The sequence below is a fragment of the Pseudopipra pipra genome, chromosome 28, assembly GCF_036250125.1.
Source record: "Pseudopipra pipra isolate bDixPip1 chromosome 28, bDixPip1.hap1, whole genome shotgun sequence".
NCBI lineage: Eukaryota > Metazoa > Chordata > Aves > Passeriformes > Pipridae > Pseudopipra > Pseudopipra pipra.
Genome location: NC_087576.1, coordinates 3505760 through 3532227, shown reverse-complemented (window position 1 = coordinate 3532227; position 26468 = coordinate 3505760). Strand labels below are relative to the sequence as shown.

The following is a 26468-nucleotide window of genomic DNA, read 5'->3' as shown; positions in this document are numbered from 1 at the left end:
ACCTCAGTTTTAGCCACCTGGTCAAGTGTTTCCCCTCTCTGCAAGTGGGAATGACATCCAGGAATCTTTAACTGAACTTGCACGAGTGGCCCAGATGGGGATTTCTTTTGGAGGTCCCTTAGTTTTGCAGACCCCCCCCCCCAATCAGTGCACACGAAGGCTGAATGAACATGAGGAATTCACTTCATGCATATTAATTTTCCAGGATTTTGGTGTTCCAGAGCATGGCCAAGGGTGCCATGCTCAGCTTTTTATCTGGTTAGTCCAGCTGCATTATAAGCACAGGATAATTCCTTTTTAAACTTTGGATGCTGTGCTTGGAAGTGCAGCTCCTCTGCTCTGTTGTTCTGGTTGTGATCTATGATTTAACTTTCAAAGTTGGGCACTCTTGAAGGACTCTGATAGAAGGTCAAGCTTGTTGATTATGAAAAAGTAATTGAAATTTGTTTTATTGGGGCAGGGGAAGGAAGGGAAAATGATTTGTATGTATCTGATAATAGAAAACATTATGGTCATTTATTTTAGTTTCTGTAATTGAATTTCAAAGCCTTCAAGTTTAGGCGTGGATACATCCAGCTCAGAAACTTTCTGTAATTCCCTCGTCCACTCCTGATCAATTTTAGTGATTGTATGGATTTGTCTTTCCAGAAGTTGATTCCCAGCCTGTAGTTAAAGAGCAACAGCTAAAGGAGTTACAGTATTGACAACCAGCTAATGTGGGGCACGTTCTAATTGCTGCTGCCAGAGCCTGCAGAGCTGCTTGGGACACAGAGAACAGCCTTCCCTGCCTCTGGGACGGGCTGGGAAGGGGAACAGGCACCTCCTGGAATTGGTAAGGTATCATTTTCCTTTTAACCCTTCCCTTATCTGGGCATATTTACTGAAACTTGGGAAACTCAGTCCCCAGGAGTCAATGGGAAGGCCTGGGCATCAGAGCCTGGGCTCAGAGCCTGGGCATCAGGTGCCCACCAAGGTGCTCCATCCCTGCCCTCCCCAGCTGGAGGAGAAATGCACCAAAAGCTCAGAAAGGCAGGTTTTGAAACCAAAATTAAAATCTGCAACACAGCAGATGCTCTTTAACTTCCACAAAGGCTCCTCTGGTGCAGGGTCCAGATCAGGGGACAAACATATCCAGAGGGAACTGCTGCCAAAGTGCAACGCAGGAGACCCAACCCGTAAATCCCTGCTGCAGAAAATATTTCTTTACAGAGACAGGATAAAGCTTCATTCTATTACAGCAGCTCCTTTTGCAGAGCATTTTGAATCCTTTTCTTTTTTTTTAAATAGACTGAAGGCCCAGTTTTTACTAGCCAGATACAAACACAGAGCATGTAAACCATGCAAAGACATAATCTCTGTGTATTTGATTTAAAACACATGAATGCCAGCTTGTAAATAATACTGCTTTTTCAGCATCCTCGAATTAAGCACAGAACTCTTTTTTTGGCTGAATTGTATTTCCTAAGTGAACTTGATCTCATGACTAAGAAATCCTGAGCACAGGCTGAGATGGAAATGTTCTCAGTCAATTCAGATGTAAAACACGTCAGTTTAAGCCTTCAGTGCCAAAAGATTTCACCTCCATTTCCAATAATTCAAGTGCTTTATGGTCAGTGGCTGTGACTCAGGTAAGACAACAGCAACTCATTAAACTAAGGTGGAATCCAAGCAATCCACCTTGCTTCCAAGAGGCAATAAAAATATCCTTGAGGGAAGGGAAAATTAGAAGCACAACTCTGAAAAAAAAGGTAAGTATTGATCTACTTGGTGAGTACAAGAAAAGCATCCCAGGTATTGCAGCTTCTCTTTGTTTGTGGGCAGCTAAAAAGTTCTGACAGGACCTGGGGAGCACATGCTGCTCATTTTTTCCACCTGTCCTCCCCAAATGTGCCTTAACATAGAGAGGTTTTATTTGTCTCACCAACACCTGCACTGCAAAATAATCTTGGCTTCAGCTGCTGGAAGAAAAGCTGCATCAGCTCAGGTGGTCAGAACGTGGTGCCAGTAACAACCAGGCTGTGGGGTCCATCCCTGGAGGGGACAAGAGTTGGACTCCATGGTCCTCGTGGGTCCCTTCCAACCCAGAATAGTCTGTGAAATGGGAAAGGTTTGCCAATTTGAGATTTATGATTCAGCGTGATCTGCAGGGTTTTTTTGGGTCCCTCAGCCTCCTGGTGAGGCCCGGGTGGCTCTGCAGGTAAAGAGCACATTCAGAGAATCAGAGAATCACAGAATCACAGAATCACAGAATCAGCTGGGTTGGAAGGGACCTCCCAGATCATCCAGTCCAACCCTTGATCCAACCCCGCCGTGGTTCCCAGCCCATGGCACTGATGCCACATCCAGTCTCACCTTAAAAACCTCCAGGGATGGAGAATCCACCCCTTCCCTGGGCAGCCCATTCCAATGGCTGAGCACCCCCTCTGCAAAGAAATTCTTCCCAATCTCCAACCTAACCCTCCCCTGGCCCAGCTGCAGACCCAGCCCTCTTGTCTTGCTGATGGTTGCCTGGGAAAAGAGACCAACCCCCCCTGGCTCCCCCCTCCTGTCAGGGAGTTGCAGAGAGTGAGGAGGTCTCCCCTGAGCCTCCTCCTGTCCAGGCTGAACAGCCCCAGCTCCCTCAGCCTCTCCTCCCAGCACTTGTGCTCCAGTCCCTTCCCCAGCCTTGTTGCCCTTCTCTGGCCCTGCTCCAGCCCCTCCATGTCCTTCCTGAGCTGAGGGCCCAGAACTGGACACAGCACTCCAGGGGTGGCCTCACCAGCATTGATGTAACAAGGGCAGAAAGAGCTCACCTGGATCTTCCAAAGACTTCCCTGTGTGTCCTAGAACAGGAGAAGATGGGGAGGTGATGGCTGGAGCCTCAGCGCCTGCTGAGAGAATTCCACACCTTTCTGAGGATCCAAACAGTCCCATCCCTGACAGGGAGTGGCTGCTGAGAGTGCACCTGCCTGCAGGTGACTCAGGGGACCTGTCAGAGAGGTTGTCCTTCCCTTTGACAGAACTGCTTTTGCTCTGATAATCTGGAAGGGTTTGCAGTGTTGAAGGCAGTGGCAATGTCTGACTCGTTTTCCCTCTCTTAAAACAACCCAATTATCCAGCCATGACAAGAATAGAAACACAAGGTGGTAATTTCTCGCACTCTTTAATTGCCTCCCAAGGAGGATAAAGCAGTTACTTGAAAAGGCTGTGTCTTCATCTGCAGTGTTGAAATAAAGTCTTTTGAGGATAACTTAAAAGGACAGATGAAGAGCCCTGGTTTGCTAAGGAAAGCCAGGCCTAAATGAGCTACTGGCTCCAACAAAACTTGCCTATCATTAGGAATTCTCTCTGTCATAGGAAATAGTGCAAATAGCATGGGAATTAATGCATGGCTTCCAAAAGAGACACAAAATGTAGGTAGCTGATGTTCTAGAAGCCATTGGGAGTTCTGCAGTAGAAAAGGGTGTTCAGTGGGTAGAGAGCAGGCCCGGGATGTGGATCGTTCTGTAGGTACCCTGCAATCTTCCTGGGGGATCTCAGGTCAAGGATTTTGGATGTCCAGGAATTCACTCCTCAGCTGTGCCTGTGGGAAAGTGGGCCCTTATCTGGGATTTCCCCTGCAGACTGATTTCTTTGCTATCACAGCAGTCAGGAATATCTCAGGAATATCAGGCAGCACAGGTGGAACTTAACTCTCCTGACCTGTGCTTTGGGGACATTCATCCTGTTCCCCTGGCTTTGGAGGGGGCAGGGCAGGGCAGATGTTCCAGTTTAGGACTGTAAAATCAGTGTTAAATCACTGCCCTGCCCTGTGGGAAGCAAAGGAGTGGCTGTGATAAAATATCCATGTCTGCTCAGAACATCCCTGACCCCATGAGAGCAGCTCCAGTACAGAGAGGAGACAGTGCTGCTGTGCCAGGGGAGCATCCAGAGCTGGGGATCAGGGCCCAGCTCACAGACTCTTCATTGTTATGCTTGTGAAGAGTTCAGATCTGAATTTCCCACCTGCCCACCCAGCCCTAGGCTGGCCTAAATCCCCTCCAGCTCCTTATGTCCTTATGCCTAAATCCCCTCCCCAGCTCAGGGTCTGAAAACAGGATAAAAGTGTGCTGTGCCTGTCATCCCTGAGAGCTGTGCTGGTGGGAGGGCAATACCCACAGTTAATGACGTTTTTACAGCCCCCTGTGCTTGGAAACTTCAGTTGCACAGGTGGGATGTCTTCAAAATGTAGAGCAGGAAAATGCTTTTTGTTGTGCTGGCTCTAAACAGCCCCTGGCATTGGTGTCCCACCCGTGGGCCTGTTTGCCTCTGGCTGAAGGGATGAACATGCTGGGAATAAATCTGATTTCCTGGGTGCTGGCCTTTCCCTTGATTAGATCTTGGCTAATCCTGGTTGCTCTGTGGTTTCTCCTTTCTTTGCCCCTCTCCCTTTTCTCCTGTGGGTTGTCTTTCTCTTTGTGTCAGTGTGTGAGGAATGTGATGCTCTGAGTGTTTCAAACTCCGTTTGATCCATTGCACTGGGGTGGCTTTTTTTAACTGAAAAATGATTTTCAACCAAAATGAAAACAGAAGTTGAAGCCAGCTCTAATGAGAACCTGCAATGAATACTCCCTGGGGGCTGTTTCCTACAAGGTGTTTGGTAATTCCTCCTTTTATAATGTGGAACATACACTGGAAAAATTGTGTTGGAAACACTTCTGCTGAGAGAACACACACAAGGAAGGGAGGGCAGGGAAGGAGTGTGAAGTAAACCAGTGAAAACATATTTTCCTGTATAATTGCATTCCTGCAAGGAGTTTTTCCAGCATAGAAAGGCCCAAAAAAGAGAATTAAAGCATCTTCCTGCAGCTGGAAGTCAGGCTGATTGGATTTCTCCAGTGAATAGGATGTGCTCTGGCTCAGAGCTGTGGAGACCCCCCAGCCAGTGTGTGTTGGTAATTCGTGTTCCTCATTAGGAAAAATCCCAGGTTATTTCTTCACTCCTGCATTTCTCCTATTTATCACCTGCCCTGGAAGGATTTATCCAGTTTTCCAGCTGTTTCTGAGAGGTTCCACGTGGTTTGTTCAAGATAAAGGGTTGGCAGAGGGCACACAAGCAGGAGCTGCTGGTTGGCAATATGGGCTTTGGGAGGGGTTATTGCAGGCAGGATTTTCCTCCTGCTGAGGGTCATTCAGTGGAACCTTTGTGCTTTCATCTTTTCTTTCCTGGTGCACCTGACTGACACATGAAAAGGGAGGCAGCCAAATTTGGGGGATCACACTGAAAAGCAAAAATACAATGGAGATTTTCTACCTCCAGCCTTTGTGTATCAGGTTATACTGATAAATAGTGTTTAATCAGTGCATGGAACACATGTATTTTTGTGAATATTTGGGTTTTTTTCTTAGTTCTGTGTGGGTTTTTTTAACCTCTAGGATATGAGAGAGCACTGACAGGTTTGAAGCATGGTAAGCTTTACCCAACACTTGTCAAAATAAAGCAATTCCTATTTTATCCTTCTCTCTGCTTTGGGAAGGAAATCCAGTTTAAAAAAGCTGGTTAGTTATGATTTGTCAGGCTGTCATTGAAGAATCCACCCTTCCACCCATTGCTGGATTCCCAGGTAATGGCACCCGGTGGAACTGAGCATTGGGAGGGTCTGTATAGAAATCACAGTCATAAAATCATGGAATCATGGAATGGTTTGTGCTGGAAGAGACCTTGAAGATCATCCAGCTCCAATCCCTGTGCCACAGGCAGGGACACCTTCCACTGGACCAGGTTCTGGAGTTCTCAGAGGGATGACACTAAGCTGGGGGGGAGTGTGGATCAGCTGGAAGGCAGGAGGGCTCTGCAGAGGGACCTGGCCAGGCTGGATCCATGGGCTGATTCCAAGGGGATGAGGTTCAACCAGGCCAAGGGCCGGGTCCTGCCCTTTGGCCACAACAACCCCCGGCAGCCCCACGGGCTGGGCCAGAGGGGCTGGAGAGCAGCCAGGCAGGAAGGGAGCTGGGAGTGGGGATGGACAGGGAGCTGAACAGGAGCCAGAGTGTGCCCAGGGGGACAAGAAGGCCAATGGATCCTGGCCTGGCTCAGGAACAGGGTGGCCAACAGGGCCAGGGAAGTGATTCTGCCCCTGGACTCAGCACTGGTGAGGCCACCCCTGGAGTGCTGTGTCCAGTTCTGGGCCCTCAGCTCAGGAAGGACATGGAGGGGCTGGAGCAGGGCCAGAGAAGGGCAACAAGGCTGGGGAAGGGACTGGAGCACAAGTGCTGGGAGGAGAGGCTGAGGGAGCTGGGGGGGCTCAGCCTGGACAGGAGGAGGCTCAGGGGAGACCTCCTCACTCTCTGCAACTCCCTGACAGGAGGGGGGAGCCGGGGGGGGTTGGTCTCTTTTCCCAGGCAACCATCAGCAAGACAAGAGGGCTGGGTCTGCAGCTGTGCCAGGGGAGGGTTAGGTTGGAGATCAGGAAGAATTTCTTTGCAGAGAGGGTGCTCAGCCATTGGAATGGGCTGCCCAGGGAAGGGGGGGATTCTCCATCCCTGGAGGTTTTTAAGCTGAGACTGGATGTGGCATCAGTGCCATGGGCTGGGAACCACGGCGGGGTTGGATCAAGGGATGGACTGGATGATCTCAGAGGTCCCTTCCAACCCAGCTGATTCTGGGATTCTATGATTCTACGGATCCCCAGTAACCAACCATGTGCTAAGAGCAAAGGAAACCAAAAACCCTCCTGTGGCTGAACTGTCTTTGCAGGAACCTTGAAGGGGAGCTCAGCTTTGAGCCTGGAGCACAGCCTGTGCCTGTGTCACCACTGGGGGCAGAGCTGGGACACGGCAGCGCTGGGATGGCTTCCTTTAGGGAGCTACAGCTGGTTGATCCATGGAAAAGCCAGTGTGACATCTCCTCTTTGCTTTAAATACACCTGACCTGGGGAGGGGCTCCAGACTGCAGATTAAATCTCCAGTTCATCAAATCACGCCAGGATTGTGCCTGACTTTGAGAGCAGTTTTTACAGGAAAGGGCTGCTCCATCCTCTGGGATTCCAAGGCCCCTGTCCCTGTGATTTTTAATTCCACAGAACAGGCAGGGGCTTGGGGAGCTTTCCCAGAAGCCCTGCAAGAGGGACTCAGAGCTGTTGTGAGGTTTGGTTTGGGTCTTTTTTACTCTGGACAACTGAAGGACAATTCAGCTGAAGGGGGCCCAGGGAAACCTTTCTTAACCTGAAGGATGAAAACAGAGAAAAAGTTCCTGTTAGAGAAGAAAGGAACCACCAGTATCCAGGGACTGGAAGAGTTTCTGAGATTTCTGGAAGTGAGAAGAGCCTTTTAAGGATCTGAGCTGTGGCAGTAAATACTTGCATTGGAATATGGGTAAGACACATGTCCCTGAGCTTTTTCTTCTTTCTTCTTTTGTGAACCTCCTCCTTAATTTATCTCCATCTCCCAGCTGAATTGAGGATATATCCGTTCCATTGGAAACTGGGATTTTGAAGTAGCTCCTGCCCCAAATGATAGTGAATAATCAGAACTCTCTGGAAAGTAGCAAGGGGAGAAAAAAAGGGAAAAATTAAATGTACTGGAACGATTTCACGAAAAACTTGCACAGCCATTCACTGAACTGATGGAAAAATTGATCCATTGGAGAGAATAGATTTTATTTTGTCCTTGTTTTAGCATTTATGGCAGGTTCCAGTGCAACTGGAATTTTCTTGCCAATGGAAATACTGTAAAAACAATTAAGCAGTGGTTCAGCACCGGTGCTGAGAACCTGGGTTCTTTTTCAGGGAAGCAGAGTTAATATCCTGCAAACATCCCAGGAACGTGCCCAGCAGCAGGACAGGAGGGGGAGCTCCCAGTGCAGCGATGAGGAGGGAGCAGAACCCTCTTTGCTCTTAGATTAGGAGGGAAAATCTGTTCCCAGCCTGTCCCTGCTGCTGCTTAAAGCCACCAGTGACCTGGATTTGAACTGGGCTCCTGAGGGGTGAGAGGCTCCATCTCTCATGGCCAATCCCCAGAGGATGCACTTGCTCCCAGCAGGGATTTGTAACAAATCCTGCCCCGAAGGCAGCAGCCTTTGCTTCCCTTGCTCTGCTGATAGATGGTAATTTAAGGCTTTTCCTTTCTTGCCCACCCTTCCCCTCTCCCTTCTGCCATGGAAATCCAGCTAAATCTTCTGAGAGGGGATTATCAGCTGGGAGATTTTAAACAGTGGAGACCCAGAAGAGAAGGAAACAAGGTGGATGTTCCCATTCCAAGGGTTTTCCCCCAATTTCTTGACAGACAGAGATGTCCTGAGTTTAATCTGCCTCGTCAAAGGAAGGTTCAAAATCCATCTCTCTTGAACAGGTGTTTTCTTCTCGGTGCCAACACTGACCAAGCTCTGCAGCTGCTGTGGGATCACCCCTCACATTCCCTGCTTCACCTGCCTGTTGTGTTGCAAAACCCTTATTGACCCAGCAGGGTTTGTATCAGAGAGACATCAACTGAGATTTTCTCCCCTTTGGCCTGAATTCTGTTGCACTTTTATTCACACCCCCTCTGTATTCCTGGAATACAGAAGCTCCAGGACAGCTGAGCACCAGGCTCTGATCTCCCTGTGGAATTCCTGCTGGGACTGTTGGATTTTGCAGCAGGAATGTGTTGTTTGCTCCGTGTTCTCCTGGACTTCAGGAGGAGTCGTGCATGGAAAATGAGGGCAGATGAAGGCTGGTGGTGCCTGGTGAGCTCTGTCACCTCCCCCTGGGAGCTGGGAACTTAAAAATAGAGACAAGACCATCACTAACAACCCCCTGACTATTAATTAGTGCAATTAGTGTGTCCTCTACCAGTTTGACTTCCAAGATGCCCCCAGTCTCTTGGATAGACACTTGGATAGACACTTGCTGAGAAAGTGTCTCCAGCAAAACCTTCTGCTGGTGGTGGCATCTCTTCTGTGCTTCCATTCCTGACATTCCTGCTGTTCTTTCCTGCTAATTATCTGACCCTGTAATATTTCAAACTGTCCTGAAATGAGTGTAATCCCTTTGTCACTTCTTTTCCTAAATGTTGGTATTGTAAAAACAACCATAGCAAAAATTATGATCCTATGAGGAGACTCCCAGGATTTCTTCTGGAGTGTTCAGACATAACGTGTGCAAAGACTCTGACATTGTCCTATTGATTTTATATCCTTTGCCACAGCTCAGGGGTGGTGGGTGAGGTTTCCAGAAGGGGTTGCTGATCTAAGGGCTTTATTTTGGGTTTGGCAGCCCAGCCTGGAATAATTTACAGGAGTGATTTTTGAACTTGGAGCTGTCCTCTGTACATGGCATTTACTTGTGGGGGTCTGAGACCTGATAAATCAACTCCTGATCCCCCCCAAAGATCACTGGAGTTAATTTAGATGATAATCAGACCCTGTGCTGTCTCCTTCCCTTCATCTGCTCTGCTGACTTGGGGCCAGCATGAGGAGGCAAATAAATATTGGTAGGAATGTCTTCAAGAGCCTCAGATTCCCGGACTTTGTGACTTCTGCCAAGCTGATTTATCCCTTACCTGCCCCATCCCTCTGGAAATTCAGTACACTCTTGGAGACAGCAGGAAGTTTCTCTTCTCTAATTAAAAAAAAAAAAAAAAAAAGATGAAAAATCCTTTCTTGAGACCAATGAAATCCCCTCCTACTTGGGGGCTTTTTCCTGTTTTTGCTTCCAAGTTTTCTTGGGGGAGGGACAGGGAATGTCTCCTCCTGTTCTCCCCTGGTTCAGATCAATATAACGACCTTCACCAAAGCTGTAATTACATGGGGCAGGGATGCCTCAAACCTCAGAATATTTGATTTGTCCTCAACCTCAGCTGAGGACTCTGAATGCATTTTTTTTCCTTCCCAACCCTCTGCAAGTGTAATTCAGTTGAAATCTGTGGGGATCACTCTAAGATTGCACTAATAAAGGAGGTAGGTTAATATCCCTCCTGTCCTTGGCTTTCCTGCAGACAGTGGCAACGAGGGGCCTAATTAGTGTGTTTGGGTTGTTGGTTATGGAGGTTGCTCCAAGAGAAACTGGACTGACACCATGGAACTCATTAGACTCAGGTCTCCGAACGCTGTGTTTTTATGTTAAAGAGAAAAGAAAGTCAAGAGAGTGCAAAGTAGAATCCTCATTAGAGTAATTAGCACAAGTCATTATTTCCTAGAAGCCTCAAATGGCCACATTTATTCTAAAGAGATGCCAAGGGTATGGCTGGATGCAGCTCCAGCAGCTGCCTTGGGAGGGGAGGAAGGGAGTGGATTTGCTGCCCACGTTTCCCTGGTGTGGGGATGGGTGATCCTATTAAGCTCAGCACAGTTAATCCTCTTTCATGGTGCTAATTTCTCGCCATTATCTTTATTTGGCTGCTAATTTCCCTCATGGAATTCTTCTACTATTCCAATGTTTAGTGAGCAGAAATCAAGAAAAGGAAAAAAATCCTGCCTGGACCGTGTCAGTGTTCCTGGAAGGAAAAGGACTTGCTGTGTGTCCAGTAAAACCTTGTGCTGGTGGTGGCATCTCTAAGGAGTATCTGGGCTTCCACTCCTGAAATTCCTCCTGTTCCTTCCTTCTTATGTTGTCTCAGTGAATATGAAGAGGCAGCTTTGCCAGCAAACTTCTTACACTTTGAGTGTCTCAGGGAGAAAAGGAGATCTTGGAGAAGAGAAGGCAGGGGATCTGCCAAAGTCCTGGAATGCATTCCTGGTCTCTCCATTGCAATTCCAGCTTTGTGGATGTGCTGGGTCACCCTTTGGGGCAGTTCTGCTCTTCTGACCAGTGAACAGACCCTTCAGGCTTGTGCAGAACCTCCTGCTCTTGTCTCAGGACAAAATTCCTCCTGGACAGACCTTTTTCTGGGCCCATTTTTCAGTTGGGAACTTCCCATCCCTGGAAGTGCCCAAGGCCAGGCTGGATGGGGCTTGGAGCAACCTGGGCTGGTGGAAGTTGTCCCTGCCCATGGCAGGGGGTGGAAATGGAAGACTTTTAAGGTCCTTTCCAACCCAAACCATTCCATGATTCTAAGATTCCATGGTATTTTTAGAAACAAGTCGGGGTTCTGACTCTTTGAGGGGTTGGTTTGAGTTTTTGTGTGGTTAATTTTGGTTTGTTTGATTTTTAATTTATTTTTTTTTTAATAATAAAGGACCCTATACTGTTCTTTATCAATAAAATAAAGAGAGGTTCCTACACCAGGATTGTGCTGTGATGGGAACATTGCAGAAGGTCACTGGTGCTCCTTCCCAGCATCAGGATGGGAAAACTGGTGGATTTTCCTCTTTTTTGTTGTTCTTTAAGTGTAGGATCTGACCTAGAGAAGCCAAACAGGTGATTTTTGCTGGATATTTTTTTCATATTTCAATTAGAAATTGAAGATTAAATCAGCTTTTGTTCCAAACTGCACAGCTTCTCGTGAGAGCTGATCCTGCCAGGAGACAACCTGGAGAGCAGGTTTGTCCCCATGGATCTTCCCAGGATTAAAGGAAGATGAGGGGCTGGAATATTACCTGAGGGAAGACCTAATCTTTTAAATCAATGTCTGTGCACCCTCAGAGTGACATTAAGTTATTTATTATCTCTCTTTGGCCTATAGGTATCCCTATGACTGATTTCTCCACATTTTTTTCCCAAGTGACATTCCTGATAAGCAGAAATCCCTTTGGATGCAGGGATTTCTGGAAGTCTTGGTGTCCCAGGTTTGGTTGGGGTTGGGAGTTTTGTGGGGTTTGCTGCTTTTAATTGATTTTTTTACCAACAGTGCTGCATTTTGAGGATCTGAAGGTTAAGGCCTGACCCAAATCTGTACTGAAGGATGTTCCTACATTGGGAAATGTTTTTTCACCTTAGTACTTAGGATATTTTCCTACTCATGTCGATCAGAAAGGACAGGATAGAGCTGACTCCTCAAAGCTGAACATACACAGATTGTCATGGAAATCCATAGAAAGATTCCTGCTTGATTTAGATCAAGTCCAAAAACCTCTTTTGTTCCTGAGTTGCTGTTTAATCTCCTCCTTTCCAGCCAGGGATTCTGGAGTCAAAGAATTTAACTCTCAGACCTGTGGGTCTGAAAGGTTTTGGAGGGGAGGGAGGGAGTTGCTTCCCATGAAAAGCCCTGTCTGGCACCGTCTCGGGATTTTCAGGCATTGACAAAGCAATCAGGAGAATTTTTCTTCTCCACAGATTATGCTGTAAAAGCAAAAAGAAAAAACAAGCCATCATTGATTTGAGTTTGTAATAAGATGACAAGTTTGTAATGATCCTCAGGTTCAGAGATTAAAGAAGGTACTTTTCCCTTTTCTGACACGACGTCGATATCTTCCTCAGGCTCTTTGAACACCTTGAGAGCTTTTTATCTTAAAATCTGGTTTTGAGAATGATAACTAAAAGAAAAGGTGGATCTGCCATCAAGACAGTGTCACTTCTGTCTCTTTTTTAAATCTCTTTGTGTTTGGTAAAATATATATGTATTTTAGATATTATACATATTATTTATATATAAATAATATATTTTTATATTATGTATTTGGGAAGGAAGATTTGGGAAGCCTAACCATGATGATGACATTATGTATTTTATATAATATATTATGTGTTATATATAAAGATATAAATATAAATATATAAATACACATTGTATATATAATATATATTTTATATATATAATATATATTATATATATTTTATATATATAAAAATTATATATTATATATATAATTATATATATTATATATAATTATATATAATTAATAAATATATATTATTATATGTAATTATATATATAATATATAATATATATTATGTATAATTATATATTATTAATAAATATATATTATTATATATAATTATATATTATATATAATATATAATTATATATTATTAATAAATATATATAATTATAATATATAATTATATATATTTTATATATATTATATATTATATATTATATATAATTATATATATTTGTATAATTAATATATATATTATATATAATTATATATTATATGTATAATATATATTATATATAATTATATATATAATATATATAATTATATATATTATTAATAAATATATATATTATTATATATATAATTATATATATTATAAAGCCCCCAGTGTTTGTGTCATTTTCAGGCAGAACACAAAATTAATGAGGCTTTACGCTGTAAGGTGAGTTATTCTCATATCATTGTCTTGCCAGGATTTTTGAAAAAATAAGCAAGACTCAATGATCCTAAATGTCTTTTGGAGCCTAAACAACTGCATGGTGGGGCTGATGTAATTTAGTCCCAGCCAAATCCATCCCATGTGAGTTAAACAGGCCGAGGAAAGGCAATGGGCTCATGAAATGGGATGGTTTATATTCAATTTGATGCCATAAATTATTGATCAAGTTTTATTACCGATTATCTGTAAGTGGTGTTTGACCCCCCAGCGTGGACCAACGGGGTGTGCAGGAACCCAGCTGGAATTTCCAATGTATTGGGCACGTAAATGCCAGTAACACTCAGGTAATCTGAGAGCTTTTGGGGGCTCAAATGGGGATTTGTGTGCTCTGTTCCCTTGGCAGTGTCTGTGCTCTCCCCACTGCAGACTGGCCTGTTTGTTCCCTGATCTGCTGCTGGTTGGACACTCCCAGTCTCCCTGGCAATGGATTCACTCTGGACACCCGTTTCTGGAAGTGGATTCCCCACAAAAATTGCTGCTGGAGCTGCTCTCCCAGCGCCCCTCCTTCCCTCTGCAGGGGACACAACCCCTGCCTGTCCTCCTTCCTGCATTCTGCTGCGAAGTTCTGCGAATTTGGGGAATTTAAGTCGAAATTCAGGCGTTTGTTTTGTGTTCATCTCACACGTTGTTTCTGCCACAGTTGCTCTCCTTCCCCCCTCGGCGAGTAGCAAAGAAATAAAAGGAGCCTGTGTGAGATTTGGCTCAGCAGCCTCTGCTCTGCCTCGGTGCCAAACACCTTAAAGCTGCAGCAGCCCCTGGGTGAGCTCAGAGCTGCGACTGCTCGGCCTTGGTGCTGCTTTTCTTCCTTTCTTTTAAGTGTTAGTGATGCTGGGGCAGAGACTGAAATAAATCCGAGTGGTTTTTGTCCACCTGGAGGTGGCTCAGCCAATATGTCCCTGGGTGCAGGGGGGTGTTGCACGAGCAGGCAGGAGAGAGAGGGGTAGAACTGCTCCAATTGAAAAAGAAACTGAAAGAAAGGAAATTTAAGGTTGGATATTGGGAAGAAATTCTTCCCGTGAGGGTGGCGAGGGCCTGGGATGGAATTCCCAGAGAAGCTTTGCTTTCCCTGGAAGTGTCCAGGGCCAGATACTGTGTGTGAAATCATTGCCTATATTATATCAGCATTTCAGGGTCCTGCCTCAGGTTGAATCACAGAACATCAAAATAACCCTGAAGTTGCTTTTGAACAGCAAAAAGGAAGGGGTTTGATCATACAGAGCAGGACAAGGGGCTTGGCTGCAAACTGGCAGAGAGCAGAGGAGATATTAGGGAGAAATTCTGCCCTGTGAGGGTGGGGAGGGGCTGGGATGGAATTCCCAGAGAAGCTGTGGCTGCCCCATCCCTAGAAGTGTCCGAGGCCAGGTTGGAGCAACCTGGGCCAGTGGAAGGTGTCCCTGCCCGTGGCAGGGGGTGGAATAAGAGGAGGTTTAAGGTCCTTCCAACCTAAACCATTTTGTGATTCTTCAATTCCATGAAAAGTAGCTTTTATTGGAATTCAGTTACAACTTGAAGACACCTTGTACCACTGTCTGTCCCTGTGGTTCTTTCTCAGGGACACTGGAACCATCTACGACAGGGAGGTTTTGCTTTGCTCTGCCTCAGTGTGTTGTTGGAACATGGCAGTAATGCTCAGTTGCTCAAAAATTAAATATGCTGGAGTTTAGTGCCTAAGTTTAAGTAAAACTCACTTCAAAATCTCTGAAGTGTGTAAATCCATGGCAGCATCTCTTGCTGCTGGAAGGAATTCCCCTTTGCTGTTCAAAAAGAGAAAAAGAAATTGGCTCATACCAAAATTTTTCAAGGTGCCAAAATTAACTGCTGCCTCCCCATAGGAAACCAACCTCATTTCCAGCATCCATGGACAGATCTTTCTACATAATAACCTATAATAACATAATAATCCATCTTGAGATTCTCCTTAAAGGAAGACTCTTCTCTTTCCTCTTTCCTGAGGAGCTGAATTTGGCTTTCCAAGGAGAGGGGCCTTGTGGCAATGGGAGAAGACCCAGGAGGGCTGGCAGCCAGTTCTGGCTCCAATTCCTACAGGATTTGTAGCCTTGGGCAAGTCAGTTGGTGCTTGTGCTTTTTTTAATCTCTCTCTCTAACAAACACAAACAGCCTTCCTGGTGCCTGTTCCTGGCTCTGGGTTTCCAGAAGGGGCCAGGCACAGATTTCCATGATCCCTCCTGGAACCCTCCTCACGCAGCAAACGGAGCAGAACTTGGCAGAAGGAAGAGGAACAAACTTCTGAGCTCTGTGTTGGAACCTGAACTCTTGGTATTTTATGGAATCCCAGAGTGGTTTGGGTTGGAAGGGACCTTCAAATCATCCAGTGCCACCCCTGCCCTGGGCAGGGACACCTTCCACTAGCCCAGGTTGTTCCAAGCTGGCCTTGGACACTTCCAAGGATCCAGGGGCAGCCCCAGCTTCTCTGGGAATTCCATCCCAGCCCCTCCCCACCCTCCCAGTGTATTTACAGCACTTTGCCTTGTCTTTAGCTTTGTGTAAGCACTGCCTGTGGTTTTATCAGCTGGGGTTGGAGATTAAATATTTTCATTATGTCTGGAATCTTTTCCACTCCTAAAACCATTTCTGTGGTGCTGTTTACTGAGCACAATCACTTGGCTGTTGATGTTTATCAAAAAAATATGAAGATCCTCCTTCTCTAGTGCTGTGAACTCCCATTGCCATTTTTCCTGCACTCAATTAAAATAAGGCAAAGCAGTGGAAATTCTGGTGGTTTTGCTCAGTAAAGAAAAAAAATTCAGAAGAGAGTAGGTGGTGGGGGAGAATAAGTAGTAGGGGAAGAAACAGGCTGATATTTTGCATATGGTGCAATGAAATATTTGGGAGCAGGCATGTTGACAGCAGCCTCAGTGCTTGGAGAGGCTTTAAGGGGAACAACACATGAAATAATCCCTTTTTGGGTACCAGCTGCATTAGTATTCGCTGCCCACATCAGCCCTGGCACCGTGGCATGTTAATGAGGGCTGTCCCTCTCCTTCCCTTCCTTCCCTCCACCTCTTCCCTCCCCTTTCCTTCGCAGTCCAGCCCTCCCCTGCTCCCAGAGATCCATGGTTTCTCTCTTCCCAGCCATCACACTGATGACCCAGGGCAGTCCCTGCCACTTTTGATAAACTGTCAGATTATTTTTGGAATGTCCACATATGCTTTTCTGGAGGTACAATTTAGCACTGTGATAATCTCCTAAATTGCTTCCTAGGCTGTGCCAGCTCTTCACTTCTGCTGCTCTCTTGGAGGTTTGCACTGCCCAAGAAAAAGGGGTCCAGCACATTTGAGGTGATGCTGCACCCAAAAATGGGACCAGCGTGATCTCTGCTGGATATGAAACACAGGATTAAATAATCTTTCACTGAAATGTTTCAGAACCATAGAATATAATTCTGTAATGTTCCAGCATCACAGAATGCTTTGGGTTGGGAAGGACCTTGAAGATCATCCAGTTCCATCCCCCACAATTCCAGGCTGGGATTTGTCTTGGTGATGTGTGTGCAGAACACAAAATTATTGGAAAAATGAATGCTTGAGGTTTTTTTCTTAAAAAAAATCTATAAGATTGATCTCCCCTTAATTAATTTTACAACATGATAAATTGGCAGAATTATGACATCAGAAAGACTATCTGGTGTAGCTTTTATGTGAATCATTTGTAAATTTGCTGCTCGTGAAATATTAAAGGAGAGCTGTGGTTAAAAGTTGAATTTGCTCCATATTGACAAGGACTGGGCTTAAAACAAGTCTGCCTGAAACTGGTTTTGAGGACTCTGTGCTGGAGAGGGCAAAAAGAGGAGCTTGAATGGATGCTCTGGGTGGGCAGAACAGAAGTGAAGCAGAAAAATGTCCATGCCTTTTATTGAATTCTGGACTGGTTTGGGTTGGGAGGGACCTTAAAGCCCATCCAGTGGCACCCCCTGCCATGAGCAGAGACACCTTCCACTAGCCCAGGTTTCTCCAAGCCCCATGCAACCTGGTCTTGGACACTTCCATGGATGGGGCAGCCACAGCTTCTCCATGTTATGCCTTCCTGGGATTTTTCTTACTGCAACAAATTTTATAATAAATCATTTTTCCTACTCGTTTTCTTCTTACAGAGCATGCAAATGTCCTGAAATACTTAATTTATCTTTTTTAATTATTATTTTTAAATAGCACTGTGCATAAACTTTCATTTGGTTCATTTTGGGAAAAATATGGCTGACCTAAATAGCAAAACTATCTTTGATCTTGCAGAGATTGAACTGTTAGCAAAAATTAATGACTGAAAAATGAACACGTGTGGCATCCCTCCAGAGAGCAAAATACATCTTTGAATCAAAGAACTCAATGCAGAAGAAGCCAAATTCCCACAAAGCTTGTGCTTTTAAACAAAATGATTAGAATTTTAAAAAGGGATCTAGAGGAGGTGAATGACCAGGCTCTGCCAATGGTTTTGTAAATGAAAATTCACTGGTGTGTGTTGGGCTGGCCCTCATTTTGGGGGGTGAGTACCTTTGAGGTGGGTCAGCCTTTGCTGGCAGGTGCTGCCTGGGAAGAGAATCCCAGAATGGCAGAGTCAGCCAGGCTGGTAAAGACCTCTGGGATCATCGAGTCCAACCTGTGACCCAACCCCACCTTGTCCCCCCCACCATGGCACTGATGCCACATCCAGGCTCTGCTCAAACCCCTCCAGGGACGGGGACTCCCCCCCTCCCTGGGCAGCCCATTCCAAGGGCTGATCCCTCTCTCTGGGAAGAACTTCTTCCCCAGGGCCAACCTAAACCTGCCCTGGGGCAGCTCCAGGCTGTGCCCTCTTGTCCCACTGCTGGTTCCTGGGGGCAGAGCCCGACCCCCCCCGGCTCCCCCCTCCTGGCAGGGAGTTGCAGAGAGTGAGAAGGTCTCCCCTGAGCCTCCTCCTGTCCAGGCTGAGCCCCCCCAGCTCCCTCAGCCTCTCCTCCCAGCACTTGTGCTCCACACCCTTCCCCAGCCTCGTTGCCCTTCTCTGCCCCTGCTCCAGCCCCTCCACATCCTTCCCAAGCTGAGGGCCCAGAGCTGGGCACAGCACTCCAGGGGTGGCCTCCCCAGTGCCCAGGGCAGGGGCACAATCCCTGCCCTGCTCCTGCTGCCACACTATTCCTGAGCCAGGCCAGGCTCCATTGGCCTCTTGCCCCCCTGGGCCCCCCTGGCTCCTGTTCAGCTGCTGTCAGTCAGTCCCCCCAGGGCCCTTTCTGTCCCCCCACTCTGGCCCAGCCCGTGGGGCTGCCGGGGGTTGTTGTGGCCAAAGGGCAGGACCCGGCCCTTGGCCCTGGGGAACCTCAGCCCGTTGGATCCTTCCCATGGATCCAGCCTGGCCAGGGCCCTCTGCAAAGGTTTCAGTGTGTGGACGGTGATGTGGAGAAGCCCTTAACTGTCACTCCAAACCCTTCCTTGGATTCTGACGCTTGGGTGAGGAACATGGGAAAACAGAAGGTTGCACAGGAAGCCTGGAATCCACGGCCTGGATTTCAGCTCTGCCAAGTGCTTGGTGTTTATGGAATTTGGTGTTTGCTCAGAGCATTGGGAGTTCTAAATTGCCACAATCCCAAATGCTGAGTTAGAAACTGAAATTTCTACTCATTGCATCAAAATATTACTTTTTTTTTTCATAGTCTTGGCCTCTTTACCCCTCTAGGACAAGGGGAAACAGCCTCAGGTGGCACCAGGGGAGGTTCAGGTTGGATATTAAGGAAAACTTCCTCACTGAAAGGGTGGCTAAACATTGGAACAGACTCCCCAGGGCAGCGGTGGAGTCGCCATCCCTGGAAATGTCCAAAAATTTAGTGGATGTGGCACTTGGCAGTAATAGTTTTGTTGACATGGTGGGATTTGGTCAAAGGTTGGACTTAATGACCTTGGAGGGCTTTCTAACCTTAATGATTCCATGATTCTATGAGATCGTTCTCCTGCTATAAATCAGGGCAATATATTTATTTTTCTCCTGTCTCTGTGTATTACCTACATTTAAATTTTGGGTTCCTCAGAAGTCTGTCATTTATTGCCACGTGTCCAGTCCCTTGCCACATTTACAGTCCACCATGGGCTTGGATTTCAGATAGGTCCTCTCTGAGGTTCTTTAATGTAATTAGCAATGGTCACTCTGATTTAAGTCATAAAATATGTGTAATACTCTGCCCATGTAAGGCCTAATGTATCACAGAGCTTGTGCAGTGAGGAGAAGGCTGGAAATACCAAATATTATTTATTACTTCTGTATTGAAAACGTGGATAATAACTGGAGATTGTGGTTCCAATTTACAGGATTTGTACATGAACTCAAATTCCCCCAGAGATAACTTGACCTCAATTTCCATTTATTGACAGTGTGTCTGCCTGGCTCGCCCTCCCAAGGCATTGTGGTGTGAAATGGGAGCTTAAATTAAAGAAAGAACCAAAATTAATGATTCTTTCTGTTCCCTGTACCTGGCTTATGACTGAACTGGAAGGATGCTTTGTATTAGAATGAGGATTATCCAAAAGAAGTGTCTCTTCCAGCTCCGTGCTCCTTCCTTTCAGTGTGTTTGTCAGTACAGACACGGCACGTTAGGATAAGATTTTATTCCTCCTAAATTTGTACCTGTGGTTTTCCACCTAGAGCTCCAGGATCTAAACCAGCCAGGATACATTGGGACATGGGGCAGGAAACACAAGCTGGGCTTTCCTTCCTTCCTTCCAGCCCGTGGGGGTAATTCCAGCGTCACCCCTGTGCTCAGGAGGAGATCTGAGCTGGGTTTGCTCTGCTGGTGGGAGTCTCTGAAGGTGGTTTATGAGGTGAAGCCATTCCAAACTCCCTGAGTAGGGAACTGGGGCCGTGGGTTCTTGTGGTGGTGTAGAAGAGGAGAGATGGAACCTGACCTTCCTGGGAGGACACAGGCTCAGAGAAGATTCCCAGCTGGAAGGGAACCACAGGGATCACGTGCAGAGCTCAGTGCTGCTGTCTGGGCTCAGGGACAGCAGTGCCAGGATTTCTGGGTGCAGTGTCAGGATTTCTGTGTTCCTTTCAGCCATAAAAGCTGAGTGAAAGCTCTCAGTACCTTTGCAGTCAGTCTGAAATCAGTTCATGGCTTTGGTCCTGCCATATTCCCTCATATTTTCCCAATTAAAACCCGGTGTCAATCCTCTGCAGTCAGACAACACAGCAAATACATTGCACAGGCAGGCACATCAAATAATTAAATGGCAATTAAATCAAGAGCAGGCTCACAGGAGAAGTGTTGGGTTTGTAACAGGACTCCTGAGTTGTGTGGCTGTGCAGGAGACAAAAATTGAAGCCTCTGACACTTGTGATTCCTGTAATTTGTGATTTTAGTTTCTCGGAAATCTATTAGTCAAATTTGGAGGTCGATGTGTTCTCCTGGAACAGGACAGGTGAGTTTTAGAGAGCAGCCAGCAATCAGGAGTGACAAAGGCATTGTAGTCATCTCTGCCTTAATGGAAATGCCACTTCACACGTGGTGGGTTTTAAGCAGCCTGAAGACAGTCACTGGCAAAGGTGTCATTATCTCCAGCACGACAGTCCAAAAATACCCTAACAAAGTACTTTCTTTTTCAAAAAAAGAGCCATTTCCCACAGAACACTTTAGTCTTGTGCTTCTGCCATTGTAGTGTGACAATGAGTGCAGCTGCTTTGTCCCATCCTGGGGTTCTGTGTCCTGGGAATGTGCTGAGAGCAGGAGCCCAGTGGCAAGCTCAGTGTTTCGTTGTGCTCAGGTAACTCCACACATCCATCTGCAGGGGAACTGCTGTGCACGGGCCTGGATCGGGGAGAGCTGCACCATGAATTACTTTGCATCTGTTCTTGCTGCTAATCCTATTACCAGCAACAGGATTAGTTCATAAACAAAGAGCTGGGCTCGTCTGCTCTATACGAAAATTGAACAGGGCTTACATGAAAAACCTCTTACTCTGAGCACCAAAGCTCCCAACTGCTGCAATTCACTGGGCTGATAGATCTGTGTGATTTCTGAAAAAAAAATAGGTAAAAATGTAGGAATCATCTTCTCTTAGAAGGTTTTGAGGGTTATACATTGTTCAAGTAGTGCCATGATGTATTTCAAAATAAAATGATTCAACTTGGGGGGTGGGGAGCACAATAACATGAGCCATTATTAACGAGTCTTTCTGAACTGGGGGGACTGTCCTGGGTGTCCCTGCCTTGCTGTGTGCACAGATGTGTTGGAAGGAACCTGATTTCCTTGTGAATCATCCGTAAATGGCTTTAACGATGCTCAATTATCGCTGGAGATTCGAGGTGCTCCAGGTGATCTCACTGCCCTGTAATTCCCGGGCACTGCTGCTAAATCTCATTTGCATCCGGTAATCGGATGGAAACACTGAACTTCCTTTAGCTTTCCATCCTCCTCTTTCTTTGTTCCAGGCTCGTGTTTGGAGGGAACAGAGGCAGGAGCAGGGAGAACACATGTGAGCTCTTCGAGTCAGGAGCTGAAGGGGAGCAGAGACACGTCGTTGCTTTCACAATGATTTCTGCAAAGCCACGCTGGCAGATCCTCCCTGTAGAGCCACAGCATATGCCAACAAAACTTTCTGTGCTGGCACTGCTCCCCGAATTGCTCAGATGATGTGAGCTGAGTTGACAAAAGCAGGATTTTCTCAGTGGTGCTACATCTCTTGGATTCAATATTTCAGGACCAGACAATGTATTTCTTTTCCCCCTGCTCGCCTCCTTCCTCGCTGCTCTTCCTCTCTTTCCCTCGTGTCTTTCCTCATCATTTTCTCCACTCAGGAGAAGAAAGAACAGACAAACCACCCCCAAACCCTCCCTGTGCACCAACACTGGCATTATGACCTGAATCACTGATTTCAACTCTGCGTAGAGGGCACTGAAATATGGGATCATTTTCTGTGGCTTCTCTGGCCCTCGCTGCTTCCACATCTGATACAGATATTTTCCAGGTGGGGATCTTTGCTTTCCAGGAGAGAGAGACCTCACCCAAGGAGAGCCAGTGATGTCACCTGACCTTTCCAGCCCTGGGCTTCGCAGTGTGTCCGACTCGGCCAGGCAGGGCTGGGGAAGGGACAAAGGAAGAGCAGATGGATTTATGGCAGGAGCTGGGTGGCAGATGGTGCCTGCAGACAGTTCCTGACATGTCCCCGGCCCTAATGGGTGTGGGTTTCCCCTTTTAGCAGCACTGAGAGTGCACTGATATTTGATATTTGTGTGTGTGCATGAGAAAGATGGGTTGACAGATAAGGGATTGTATCAGCAGCAGAAGAAACTCAGCACCTCTGATATTTAGTTTGAGTACTTTAGAGTTCACCTCTGTTTGTGAGGAAGTGACACCAGCAGGAACCTTTTCACACCATTTGATCAGATCTGTGAGTCCTCGAGCCACCGTTTTTCTGAGACAGTTCATCTTCAGCGTATGGGGTTGATTTCATCTGATAAGAATTGCCACTTCTCCATCCCAAATAAAGCCAGAGCATTCTGGCTGTACCTGTACAGCTGGAAACAAATTGACAATTTTTAGTGTGCATTAGTTGCATCCATTTTCAAAAGGGGTTTGGGACAGGCTTAACCAAAACCCAAAGCATTCTTAGCATTAAGCTCATGAGCAGGCTTAGGGCTCCAGCTTGTCTCTAAGCAGTGTATTTAGTGCACTTGTCTTCCAGAGGCCTCAGAGAGAGTCCCCAGAAGAGGTGAGAGCAGCTTTGAGGGAGAGATGATTGTGGTGATTTGTTGTCTCTCAATGAACCCATCTCAGCAATTCCCAGCAGCCAGTTTTCCCCTAAAACCAGAGCTTGAGCTGCCCCAACCCCTCCCACAAGCTGCAAATCTGCCATCTGAGATCTTCCCTTTGGAGTGATTTGTACTTGCCTGACTTAGCAGATGTAGACCTACGTGGTGACATCCTCAATCCCAGACTAAATCCTGGCTTTGCCTAATCATTCTTTACTGGGCTGCTTTCAATCTCTCCTTTCTGCATCTCTTGAATTTTTCATTGCCTGTAAAGAAGGATTGTCTTCTGGAGTCAAAGGAGAAAGATGAATTAAAAATGAGCAAATGGGTTATAATAGGTCAAGTTACTGCTTTGGGGGTTTTGTTTGTACAGAAATGTGGGTATGTGAAATACAGCAAAGAAATTTGGCTGGAGACAGACTGGAGAAACCCCCTGTATCCAAAAATCTCCAAACCCAAGTGTTGCACAGAGACGAGGTGGGACCTGCCTGTGTGAAATGTCTGGGGTAAAATGTTGTCTTAACTGAAAATCAGGGCAGAATGTTGCTCAGGATGAAATCATCATTCCCGATCTAAGAGATAAAAGAGGTGAAATGTTTCTATTTGGCCATTTGGTGCCTCTCAGTTACTCTCAGTCAGTGGCACTGCTGCCACAGCTTGAGACCTTGTGCCACAGTGATGCTCCTCCTGTTGCAAGATTAGTTTTTTCCTAGTGTCAAAGCAGTCTTATTTTGAGAAATCCCAAGAGATGAAGGGATTGGAGGATCCTTGCAAAGAGTCAAACTTCTGGAGAAGGTGGTGTGAGATGCAGTGGGAAAGCTGGGCACTTTGTATTCTCTAAAAGCAGATTGGAGAGGGAGCAAAGAGTTGGCTGAGAGGCAAAAGGTATATTGAGGCAAAAAGTATTAAGTGATGCAGTTCCAGTGGTACTGAAATCTGAATGGTATTAAATCAAACCCCCTTTGATCTGACACACCAGTGGAATTTGGAACTGAGGCAACTGGAGTTGCAGGAAAAATCAGTGTCTGGCCAAGGAGGAGCTCAAGGACTCCCAGACCTGGGTTTTGCAGGTCCTACCTGGTGTGCTGAGAAGGTAATTTTTGGGCACAGTCACATCACTGAATTTCAGACCCCCTCACCTGGAAGTGGGAAGATCCCTCTGTGATTCCCAGCCTCTGAGAGTGAGCTTTGGATCTCCTCTGGAGCAGCAGCCCATGTTCCTCTTCACTGACTTAGACTTGCTGCCAAATTTAGGCACCTCAGGTCAGGGTTTGTGACTCCCCTTCCACTGCCACTCCTGGGTTTGTACTTGGATAATGGAGATGATGATGCTGGACTTGTTTATGAAAAGAGCTGAAATTCACAATTTGGAATGTTTCTATATATGAATGAGATGCAATTAATTTCTTTCTGTCATTACATGCAAAATTCTGCAACAGATGGACCAGTATCATTTGGCAAATAATTCATCTGACATTCCCTCATCAATCATTAAACAATTGGTCCATTTCTTCATTGTGGAGTCAGCTTGAAATCCTGTTTTGTTCCATTTTCACAGCATTCCAAAGGGATTCCTCTGGGTCCATTGAAATCAGGGAGGGGACTGACTGACCTGGGGGGGGCCTGGGAGAAATGTGGGGGTGCACTGACCTCCTGTCCATCACCAGGGAATCCCAGAGTGGGTGGAAGGGACTTTAAAGCTCATCCAGTGCCACCCCCTGCCATGGGCAGGACACCTTCCACTAGCCCAGGTTGCTCCAACCTGGCCTTGGACACTTCCAGGGATCCAGGGGCAGCCACAGCTTCTCTGGGCAGCCTGTGCCAGGGCCTCCCCACCCTCACAGGGAGGAATTCCTTCCCAGTATCCCATCTATCCCTGCCCTCTGGCAGTGGAAGCCCCTTGTCCTGTCACTCCAGGTCCTTGTAAACAGTCTCCATTTTTCCTGTCAGCTCCTTCAGGTCCTGGAAGGCCACAATTAGGTCTCCCTGGATCCTTCTCTTCTCCAGGCTGAACAATCCCAGCTCTCCAGCCTTTCCTCCCAGCAGAGCTGCTCCAGCCCTCTGATCATCCTGGTGCCTCCTCTGGACTCTCTCCAGCAGCTCCATGTCCTCCCTGTGCTGGGACCCAGAGCTGGAGGCAGCTCTGCTGGGGGGGCTCAGAGGGGCAGAATCCCCTCCCTGACATTGTGGAGAAGTTTAATGACATTCCATGATTTTCTTGATGTCCCAGCTACCTGATATTATTGACACCCCACTGCCCCAAGGCAGTGATTTTGTTCTGTGTGAGCAAGGTTTGACAGAACCTGAGTGAATCCTCTGGCTCATTAAACAGCAGCAACCGATAAATCTCTTTTTTAATAGTCTCCTGAATTTTTAAATCTTGGAGTTGCTAATGCCCATACTGTAGGTGTATGGAAATGGATATTTCAAATCAGGGGCCTAACTTTAAGAAGGGTGATTTGGATAAATGATTTCACTTTTCTTCCACCTTTTAATTAAAACTACCGTGGCATGGGCTGAGTATTTCAACAGATTCCTTTAATAAATGGCATTAGGTGCTATTAACTTCCAGGGGATTACTCCAGGTTAACTCTCTCCTTTCTAGGATTTCCTCAAGTCTTTGCCATAATGAAACAGCAGCTTTCTTTGCCTTCTCCCCCTGTCTTTATTGCATCAGTATGCATTGCAAAACCAGGGGCTTGTACATCCTAAGAGAAGATAATGAGAGCAATATTAATTCCACTACAGCTGCTACAGGCATGTAAATGAACCTTTCATGTGGCCAGCCAAGCTCTGAGCCTCTCTGAGAAGAGCCAGGCCGAGCAGCAGAGCAGCTGGGGGGTGGCAGAGGTGAGGGGGAGAGGGGAGGCCAGGCTAGAAAGGGCTGCAATCCAAACATCCTGAATTACCATTTCCCACCCAGTCGATGCTGCTCTTATCCATGGCATTAATTAGTGGGTTTCTCCTGTTCCCCCACTGGCTGGGATTGGGCTGTTAGCACAGAAATGGACACTCTGGGAAGCCCCTCACACTTGTTACCAGGTTGGCTCCAGTCTGTGCTTGGGCCAGGTCTGCCAGGCTGTGCCCACTTCGGGCTGAGAGCTCTGCAGAGGGAGGAGGGCAGTGCATGGGCTAATTAGTTCTGCCTCTCAGCAAAGCTAATTAATCTCGACACACTCTTGAGCTGATGTGACTCTGCTGCTTGGATTTCTGGCAGGAACTAGTTTGTGGCTGATGTGACCCAAGAGAAGGGTCTCTGCTGGTTGGGGGTTTCTTTTGCACATGCAGAAGAAAGAAAAGTAAAAGTAAGAAAACTTGGGGTGGGATGGGAGGACAGTATTGATCCTCAGCCACGTACTGCCTCTTGTAATGTGTTTTTATTTTACCAACACACAGAGGCTTCCCAGAACTCCAGAAAGGCAAGGATTCCTTTTTAACTCAGGTTTCACCTGTGTAACAGTGCAGTGAGGAGTTGTCTGGGGTTCTGACAACAGGAGGGTGAATAACTCTGTGCTACTGGGAAGGGCAAACCCCATTCCATCCATCCA

General features: G+C 46.5%; 1 long non-coding RNA gene across 1 annotated transcript; it reads left to right on the top strand.

Annotated features, from left to right (window-relative positions):
• Positions 1-654: 654 nt before the first annotated feature.
• On the top strand, positions 655-13884 carry LOC135403667 (uncharacterized). The gene is made up of 2 exons (XR_010425458.1): positions 655-832; positions 13534-13884. It is a non-coding gene; the product is annotated as an uncharacterized LOC135403667 (long non-coding RNA).
• Positions 13885-26468: the final 12584 nt, after the last annotated feature.